We start from the raw sequence: 10000 nt of genomic DNA on the forward strand, positions 1-10000 counted from the left end.
ACACAATGCCTCTTTGCTTTTCGGATCGATATAAAAGCTTTTGCCACCGTCGGTCTGCCGGCCGCCGCCCGCGGTCCGCGCTCAGACTCTGTCTGTCCGCAGCCCCCGCTGCGTTCTTGGACTTTGTCATTTTTTTCGGAAATAGCGAAAAAAAGCTTTTATCATTGTAAGTCGGAGCTCGCCCGGCCTCCCGCTTACTGAGTCACAATTGAGTAAGGCTCACTTAGAACTCTGCACTGTGTCAACCGTACCACTAGTCACCCTGCTAAGTGTGTCTGGAAAACGTGTTCCCGTAAATCTCCGGGAACCCCGCCAATCCCCCCGTACAGAAATTGCATGTGTCAAGTCGGCGGGATGCCTCCCGGAAGTCCTGCCGGGAAGGTCGCACTCTGGCCCCGCCAGGCGGGGCAAATCCGACCCCCATAGTGACTTCCGGGCCTAACTCGTTAACCAGAGCCGCGACAGACCGTGCAACAATGACATGTGTCAAACCGGCGGCACGACGCCCGGAGCTCATGCCGGTCGCGGGGGACCTCGGGCCCGCCCGACGGGGCAGATCCGACCTTCACAGGCTTCCGACGGCAATTGGTTAACCGGCGTGGCGCCGAGGGCACGCGGCTGGCTCGGCGGGCGGCCCTCCGGTAGTGCCGCCGTCGATCGGCCGCCTCGGTCGGCAGGAGGGCCCCGAAGTCGCCTTCATTCTGACTTCCGAGTCGGGACTTAGATTACTTTCGACTCTTCAGCCAAGGTCTCGGATCGACGGCGGGACCTGCGGTTGTCCCTCCGAAAATGCCGCCGCTCGGCCGGCACGGCCCGCCGAATACGTCCCCTTACTGGCTCCCGCCTCGGGACTTTGTCAGAAATTCATTCGGGCAAGGTTTCCATTCGGCGGCCGGAGCACCGGTAGTCATACGGAAAATGCCGCCCCTCGGCCGGCATGGGCCTGCGAATAGGTCCCGCTGACAGACTTCCGCAATTGGGTATTTGTCCGAAAATCCATACCGGCAATCTTCGGAATCGTGCGGAAAAGCTGCCGCGTGGCCCGGGTTAACCAATTGGGGAGGCCGGTGCCATCTACCGAATACTTCAACAACTCGTGAAAACGGCCTCCCTATATATCTGCAGGAACCCCGCCAATGCCCCCGTACAGAAATTGCATGTGTCAAAGGGGCGGCCGAATCTGACCCCGGCGGCCGAGCCTCTGGAACTCCGGGTCGGCCTCGGCCGGCAAATCCGACCCCCATCCAGACTTCCGGAGCGGACTTGGTTAACGAATTGCCACCGGGCAAATGGTTAACCGACAGATCTTGGAGGCTCGTTACCCAAGCCATCCCCCGCCGGTGCGAAAAGTTAACAATCAGCGGGCGGGCAATTCGTGAACCGAACGGGACCGGGCAATTCGTTAACCATTCGGAACCGGGCAATTCGTTAACCAACCTTGTCCTGGCAATGAGTGCACCAACCCGGCCGGACAATTCGTTAACCAAGCTGGCTCTGGCAATTCGTTAACCAACCTGGCCGGGACAATTCGTTAACCAACCCGGCCGGACAATTCGTTAACCAAGCTGGCTCTGGCAATTCGTTAGCCTACCCGGCCATGGCAATTCGTTAACCAACCTGACCCTGACAATTCGTTAACCAACCCTGTCCTGGCAATGAGTGCACCAACCCGGCCGGACAATTCGGTAACCAACCAGACCCTGGCAATTCGTTAACCAACCAGGACGGGCAATTCGTCAACCAACCCTGTCCTGGCAATGAGTGCACCAACCCGGCCGGACAATTCGGTAACCAACCAGACCCTGGCAATTCGTTAACCAACCAGGACGGGCAATTCGTCAACCAACCCTGTCCTGGCAATGAGTGCACCAACCCGGCCGGACAATTCGGTAACCAACCAGACCCTGGCAATTCGTTAACCAACCTGACCCGGACAATTCGTTAACCAACCAGGACGGGCAATTCGTTAACCAACCAGGCCCGGACAATACTTTAACCACCCTGGTTTTCCAATTCGTGAACCAACTGGGAACGGACAATTCGGTAACCAACCCTGTCCTGGCAATGAGTGCACCAACCCGGCCGGACAATTCGTTAACCACCCTGTCCTTGCCAATTCGTGAACCAACTGGGAACGGACAATTCGTTAACCAACCCGGCCGGACAATTCGTTAACCAAGCTGGCTCTGGCAATTCGTTAACCTACACGGCCATGGCAATTCGTTAACCAACCTGACCCTGACAATTCGTTAACCAGCCAGGACGGGCAATTCGTTAACCAACCTGGCCCGGACAATTCCTTAACCACCCTGGCCTTGCCAATTCGTGAACCAACTGGGAACGGACAATTCGTTAACCAACCCGGCCGGACAATTCGTTAACCAAGCTGGCTCTGGCAATTCGTTAACCTACACGGCCATGGCAATTCGTTAACCAACCTGACCCTGACAATTCGTTAACCAGCCAGGACGGGCAATTCGTTAACCAACCTGGCCCGGACAATTCCTTAACCACCCTGGCCTTGCCAATTCGTGAACCAACTGGGAACGGACAATTCATTGAACAACCCTGTCCTGGCAATGAGTGCACCAACCCAGCCGGACAATTCGTTAACCAAGCTGGCTCTGGCAATTCGTTAACCTACTCGGACATGCCAATTCATTAACCAGTCTGACCCGGACAATTCGTTAACCAACCCGGCCCGGCCCGGGCAATTGGTTAACCAACCGAGACTGGCCAATTCGTTATCCACCCCGGCCTGGCCAATTGGGTAACCAACCGGGCCTGGACAATTGATTAACCAGCCTGGCCCGGCCATAACGTTAACCAAGCGACTCCCGCCGATTACCCGCGCTGCAATGAATTTCGTTAAGTTGGGTCTGGCAAGCCGCTAACCCGGCCGGCCGGGCCTGACAACGCTCTAGAAACCCGGAACAGGCAGTTTCGTGAACCAACCGCGCACGCTCCTGACAAGGCGTTAACCAACCCTGCACGGTCAAGTCGTTAACCAAGCCCAAACCCGACAATTCGTTAACCAACCCAACCATGGCAATTCGCTAACCAACCCGGCCCGGGCAAATGGTTAACCAAGCCCAACCCTGACAATTCGTTAACCAACCCGGCCCGGGCAAATGGTTAACCAAGCCGGCCGGGCAAATCGGTAACCGGCCCGGCAGCCCCGACTATTCGACAATCAACCAGCTGAGGACAAACCCTTCGCCCTCAATAACAACTAGTTCTTGCCCCGCCGTCAAAATGTCCCGGCCGATGTTCATCAGAAACTCCTTGCTGGCCCATGGGCCCCCCTCCTTACCTTAAGAGAGTCATAGTTACTCCCGCCGTTTACCCGCGCCGCACTGAATTTCGTCAAGTTGGGTCTGGCAACCCGCTAACCCGGCCGGCCGGGCCTGACAACGCTCTAGAAACCCGGAACAGGCAGTTTCGTGAACCAACCGCGCACGCTCCTGACAGTGCGTTAGCCAACCCTGCTCGGGCAAATCGTTAATCAAGCCCAACCCTGAAACTGCGTTAACCAACCCGGCCATGGCAATTCATTAACCAACCCGGCTCGGGCAAATGGTTAACCAAGCCCAACCCTGACAATTCGGTAACCAACCCGGCTCGGGCAAATGGTTAACCAAGCCGGCCGGGCAAATCGTTAACCGGCCCGGCAGTCCCGACAATTCGGCAATCAACCAGCTGAGGACAAACCCTTCGCCCTCAAAAACAACTACGTCTTGCCCCGCCGTCAAAATGTCCCGGCCGATGTTCATCAGAAACTCCTTGCTGGCCCATGGGCCCCCCTCCTTACCTTAAGAGAGTCATAGTTACTCCCGCCGTTTACCCGCGCCGCACTGAATGTCGTCAAGTTGGGTCTGGCAACCCGCTAACCCGGCCGGCCGGGCCTGACAACGCTCTAGAAACCCGGAACAGGCAGTTTCGTGAACCAACCGCGCACGCTCCTGACAGTGCGTTAGCCAACCCTGCTCGGGCAAATCGTTAATCAAGCCCAACCCTGAAACTGCGTTAACCAACCCGGCCATGGCAATTCATTAACCAACCCGGCTCGGGCAAATGGTTAACCAAGCCGGCCGGGCAAATCGGTAACCGGCCCGGCAGTCCCGACAATTCGGCAATCAACCAGCTGAGGACAAACCCTTCGCCCTCAAAAACAACTACGTCTTGCCCCGCCGTCGAAATGTCCCGGCCGATGTTCATCAGAAACTCCTTGCTGGCCCATGGGCCCCCCTCCTTACCTTAAGAGAGTCATAGTTACTCCCGCCGTTTACCCGCGCCGCACTGAATGTCGTCAAGTTGGGTCTGGCAACCCGCTAACCCGGCCGGCCGGGCCTGACAACGCTCTAGAAACCCGGAACAGGCAGTTTCGTGAACCAACCGCGCACGCTCCTGACAATGCGTTCACCCGCCCTGCTCGGGCAAATCGTTAACCAAGCCCAACCCTGACAATGCGTTAATCAACCCGGCCATGGCAATTCATTAACCAACCCGGCTCGGGCAAATGGTTAACCAAGCCCAACCCTGACAATTAGTTAACCAACCCGGCCCGGGCAAATAGTTAACCAAGCCGGCCGGGCAAATCGTTAACCGGCCCGGCAGTCCCGACAATTCGACAATCAACCAGCTGAGGACAAACCCTTCGCCCTCAATAACAACTAGTTCTTGCCCCGCCGTCAAAATGTCCCGGCCGATGTTCATCAGAAACTCCTTGCTGGCCCATGGGCCCCCCTCCTTACCTTAAGAGAGTCATAGTTACTCCCGCCGTTTACCCGCGCCGCACTGAATTTCGTCAAGTTGGGTCTGGCAACCCGCTAACCCGGCCGGCCGGGCCTGACAACGCTCTAGAAACCCGGAACAGGCAGTTTCGTGAACCAACCGCGCACGCTCCTGACAGTGCGTTAGCCAACCCTGCTCGGGCAAATCGTTAATCAAGCCCAACCCTGAAACTGCGTTAACCAACCCGGCCATGGCAATTCATTAACCAACCCGGCTCGGGCAAATGGTTAACCAAGCCCAACCCTGACAATTCGGTAACCAACCCGGCTCGGGCAAATGGTTAACCAAGCCGGCCGGGCAAATCGTTAACCGGCCCGGCAGTCCCGACAATTCGGCAATCAACCAGCTGAGGACAAACCCTTCGCCCTCAAAAACAACTACGTCTTGCCCCGCCGTCAAAATGTCCCGGCCGATGTTCATCAGAAACTCCTTGCTGGCCCATGGGCCCCCCTCCTTACCTTAAGAGAGTCATAGTTACTCCCGCCGTTTACCCGCGCCGCACTGAATGTCGTCAAGTTGGGTCTGGCAACCCGCTAACCCGGCCGGCCGGGCCTGACAACGCTCTAGAAACCCGGAACAGGCAGTTTCGTGAACCAACCGCGCACGCTCCTGACAGTGCGTTAGCCAACCCTGCTCGGGCAAATCGTTAATCAAGCCCAACCCTGAAACTGCGTTAACCAACCCGGCCATGGCAATTCATTAACCAACCCGGCTCGGGCAAATGGTTAACCAAGCCGGCCGGGCAAATCGGTAACCGGCCCGGCAGTCCCGACAATTCGGCAATCAACCAGCTGAGGACAAACCCTTCGCCCTCAAAAACAACTACGTCTTGCCCCGCCGTCGAAATGTCCCGGCCGATGTTCATCAGAAACTCCTTGCTGGCCCATGGGCCCCCCTCCTTACCTTAAGAGAGTCATAGTTACTCCCGCCGTTTACCCGCGCCGCACTGAATGTCGTCAAGTTGGGTCTGGCAACCCGCTAACCCGGCCGGCCGGGCCTGACAACGCTCTAGAAACCCGGAACAGGCAGTTTCGTGAACCAACCGCGCACGCTCCTGACAATGCGTTCACCCGCCCTGCTCGGGCAAATCGTTAACCAAGCCCAACCCTGACAATGCGTTAATCAACCCGGCCATGGCAATTCATTAACCAACCCGGCTCGGGCAAATGGTTAACCAAGCCCAACCCTGACAATTCGGTAACCAACCCGGCTCGGGCTAATGGTTAACCAAGCCGGCCGGGCAAATCGTTAACCGGCCCGGCAGTCCCGACAATTCGGCAATCAACCAGCTGAGGACAAACCCTTCGCCCTCAAAAACAACTACGTCTTGCCCCGCCGTCAAAATGTCCCGGCCGATGTTCATCAGAAACTCCTTGCTGGCCCATGGGCCCCCCTCCTTACCTTAAGAGAGTCATAGTTACTCCCGCCGTTTACCCGCGCCGCACTGAATGTCGTCAAGTTGGGTCTGGCAACCCGCTAACCCGGCCGGCCGGGCCTGACAACGCTCTAGAAACCCGGAACAGGCAGTTTCGTGAACCAACCGCGCACGCTCCTGACAGTGCGTTAGCCAACCCTGCTCGGGCAAATCGTTAATCAAGCCCAACCCTGAAACTGCGTTAACCAACCCGGCCATGGCAATTCATTAACCAACCCGGCTCGGGCAAATGGTTAACCAAGCCCAACCCTGACAATTCGGTAACCAACCCGGCTCGGGCAAATGGTTAACCAAGCCGGCCGGGCAAATCGTTAACCGGCCCGGCAGTCCCGACAATTCGACAATCAACCAGCTGAGGACAAACCCTTCGCCCTCAAAAACAACTACGTCTTGCCCCGCCGTCGAAATGTCCCGGCCGATGTTCATCAGAAACTCCTTGCTGGCCCATGGGCCCCCCTCCTTACCTTAAGAGAGTCATAGTTACTCCCGCCGTTTACCCGCGCCGCACTGAATGTCGTCAAGTTGGGTCTGGCAACCCGCTAACCCGGCCGGCCGGGCCTGACAACGCTCTAGAAACCCGGAACAGGCAGTTTCGTGAACCAACCGCGCACGCTCCTGACAGTGCGTTAGCCAACCCTGCTCGGGCAAATCGTTAATCAAGCCCAACCCTGAAACTGCGTTAACCAACCCGGCCATGGCAATTCATTAACCAACCCGGCTCGGGCAAATGGTTAACCAAGCCCAACCCTGACAATTCGGTAACCAACCCGGCTCGGGCAAATGGTTAACCAAGCCGGCCGGGCAAATCGTTAACCGGCCCGGCAGTCCCGACAATTCGGCAATCAACCAGCTGAGGACAAACCCTTCGCCCTCAAAAACAACTACGTCTTGCCCCGCCGTCAAAATGTCCCGGCCGATGTTCATCAGAAACTCCTTGCTGGCCCATGGGCCCCCCTCCTTACCTTAAGAGAGTCATAGTTACTCCCGCCGTTTACCCGCGCCGCACTGAATGTCGTCAAGTTGGGTCTGGCAACCCGCTAACCCGGCCGGCCGGGCCTGACAACGCTCTAGAAACCCGGAACAGGCAGTTTCGTGAACCAACCGCGCACGCTCCTGACAGTGCGTTAGCCAACCCTGCTCGGGCAAATCGTTAATCAAGCCCAACCCTGAAACTGCGTTAACCAACCCGGCCATGGCAATTCATTAACCAACCCGGCTCGGGCAAATGGTTAACCAAGCCGGCCGGGCAAATCGGTAACCGGCCCGGCAGTCCCGACAATTCGGCAATCAACCAGCTGAGGACAAACCCTTCGCCCTCAAAAACAACTACGTCTTGCCCCGCCGTCGAAATGTCCCGGCCGATGTTCATCAGAAACTCCTTGCTGGCCCATGGGCCCCCCTCCTTACCTTAAGAGAGTCATAGTTACTCCCGCCGTTTACCCGCGCCGCACTGAATGTCGTCAAGTTGGGTCTGGCAACCCGCTAACCCGGCCGGCCGGGCCTGACAACGCTCTAGAAACCCGGAACAGGCAGTTTCGTGAACCAACCGCGCACGCTCCTGACAATGCGTTCACCCGCCCTGCTCGGGCAAATCGTTAACCAAGCCCAACCCTGACAATGCGTTAATCAACCCGGCCATGGCAATTCATTAACCAACCCGGCTCGGGCAAATGGTTAACCAAGCCCAACCCTGACAATTCGGTAACCAACCCGGCTCGGGCTAATGGTTAACCAAGCCGGCCGGGCAAATCGTTAACCGGCCCGGCAGTCCCGACAATTCGGCAATCAACCAGCTGAGGACAAACCCTTCGCCCTCAAAAACAACTACGTCTTGCCCCGCCGTCAAAATGTCCCGGCCGATGTTCATCAGAAACTCCTTGCTGGCCCATGGGCCCCCCTCCTTACCTTAAGAGAGTCATAGTTACTCCCGCCGTTTACCCGCGCCGCACTGAATGTCGTCAAGTTGGGTCTGGCAACCCGCTAACCCGGCCGGCCGGGCCTGACAACGCTCTAGAAACCCGGAACAGGCAGTTTCGTGAACCAACCGCGCACGCTCCTGACAGTGCGTTAGCCAACCCTGCTCGGGCAAATCGTTAATCAAGCCCAACCCTGAAACTGCGTTAACCAACCCGGCCATGGCAATTCATTAACCAACCCGGCTCGGGCAAATGGTTAACCAAGCCCAACCCTGACAATTCGGTAACCAACCCGGCTCGGGCAAATGGTTAACCAAGCCGGCCGGGCAAATCGTTAACCGGCCCGGCAGTCCCGACAATTCGACAATCAACCAGCTGAGGACAAACCCTTCGCCCTCAAAAACAACTACGTCTTGCCCCGCCGTCGAAATGTCCCGGCCGATGTTCATCAGAAACTCCTTGCTGGCCCATGGGCCCCCCTCCTTACCTTAAGAGAGTCATAGTTACTCCCGCCGTTTACCCGCGCCGCACTGAATGTCGTCAAGTTGGGTCTGGCAACCCGCTAACCCGGCCGGCCGGGCCTGACAACGCTCTAGAAACCCGGAACAGGCAGTTTCGTGAACCAACCGCGCACGCTCCTGACAATGCGTTCACCCGCCCTGCTCGGGCAAATCGTTAACCAAGCCCAACCCTGACAATGCGTTAATCAACCCGGCCATGGCAATTCATTAACCAACCCGGCTCAGGCAAATGGTTAACCAAGCCCAACCCTGACAATTAGTTAACCAACCCGGCCCGGGCAAATAGTTAACCAAGCCGGCCGGGCAAATCGTTAACCGGCCCGGCAGTCCCGACAATTCGACAATCAACCAGCTGAGGACAAACCCTTCGCCCTCAATAACAACTAGTTCTTGCCCCGCCGTCAAAATGTCCCGGCCGATGTTCATCAGAAACTCCTTGCTGGCCCATGGGCCCCCCTCCTTACCTTAAGAGAGTCATAGTTACTCCCGCCGTTTACCCGCGCCGCACTGAATGTCGTCAAGTTGGGTCTGGCAACCCGCTAACCCGGCCGGCCGGGCCTGACAACGCTCTAGAAACCCGGAACAGGCAGTTTCGTGAACCAACCGCGCACGCTCCTGACAGTGCGTTAGCCAACCCTGCTCGGGCAAATCGTTAATCAAGCCCAACCCTGAAACTGCGTTAACCAACCCGGCCATGGCAATTCACTAACCAACCCGGCTCGGGCAAATGGTTAACCAAGCCGGCCGGGCAAATCGGTAACCGGCCCGGCAGTCCCGACAATTCGGCAATCAACCAGCTGAGGACAAACCCTTCGCCCTCAAAAACAACTACGTCTTGCCCCGCCGTCGAAATGTCCCGGCCGATGTTCATCAGAAACTCCTTGCTGGCCCATGGGCCCCCCTCCTTACCTTAAGAGAGTCATAGTTACTCCCGCCGTTTACCCGCGCCGCACTGAATGTCGTCAAGTTGGGTCTGGCAACCCGCTAACCCGGCCGGCCGGGCCTGACAACGCTCTAGAAACCCGGAACAGGCAGTTTCGTGAACCAACCGCGCACGCTCCTGACAATGCGTTCACCCGCCCTGCTCGGGCAAATCGTTAACCAAGCCCAACCCTGACAATGCGTTAATCAACCCGGCCATGGCAATTCATTAACCAACCCGGCTCAGGCAAATGGTTAACCAAGCCCAACCCTGACAATTAGTTAACCAACCCGGCCCGGGCAAATAGTTAACCAAGCCGGCCGGGCAAATCGTTAACCGGCCCGGCAGTCCCGACAATTCGACAATCAACCAGCTGAGGACAAACCCTTCGCCCTCAATAACAACTAGTTCT

This window comes from Mobula birostris, unplaced genomic scaffold (assembly GCF_030028105.1).
Source record: "Mobula birostris isolate sMobBir1 unplaced genomic scaffold, sMobBir1.hap1 scaffold_380, whole genome shotgun sequence".
In the NCBI taxonomy this organism is placed as follows: domain Eukaryota; kingdom Metazoa; phylum Chordata; class Chondrichthyes; order Myliobatiformes; family Myliobatidae; genus Mobula; species Mobula birostris.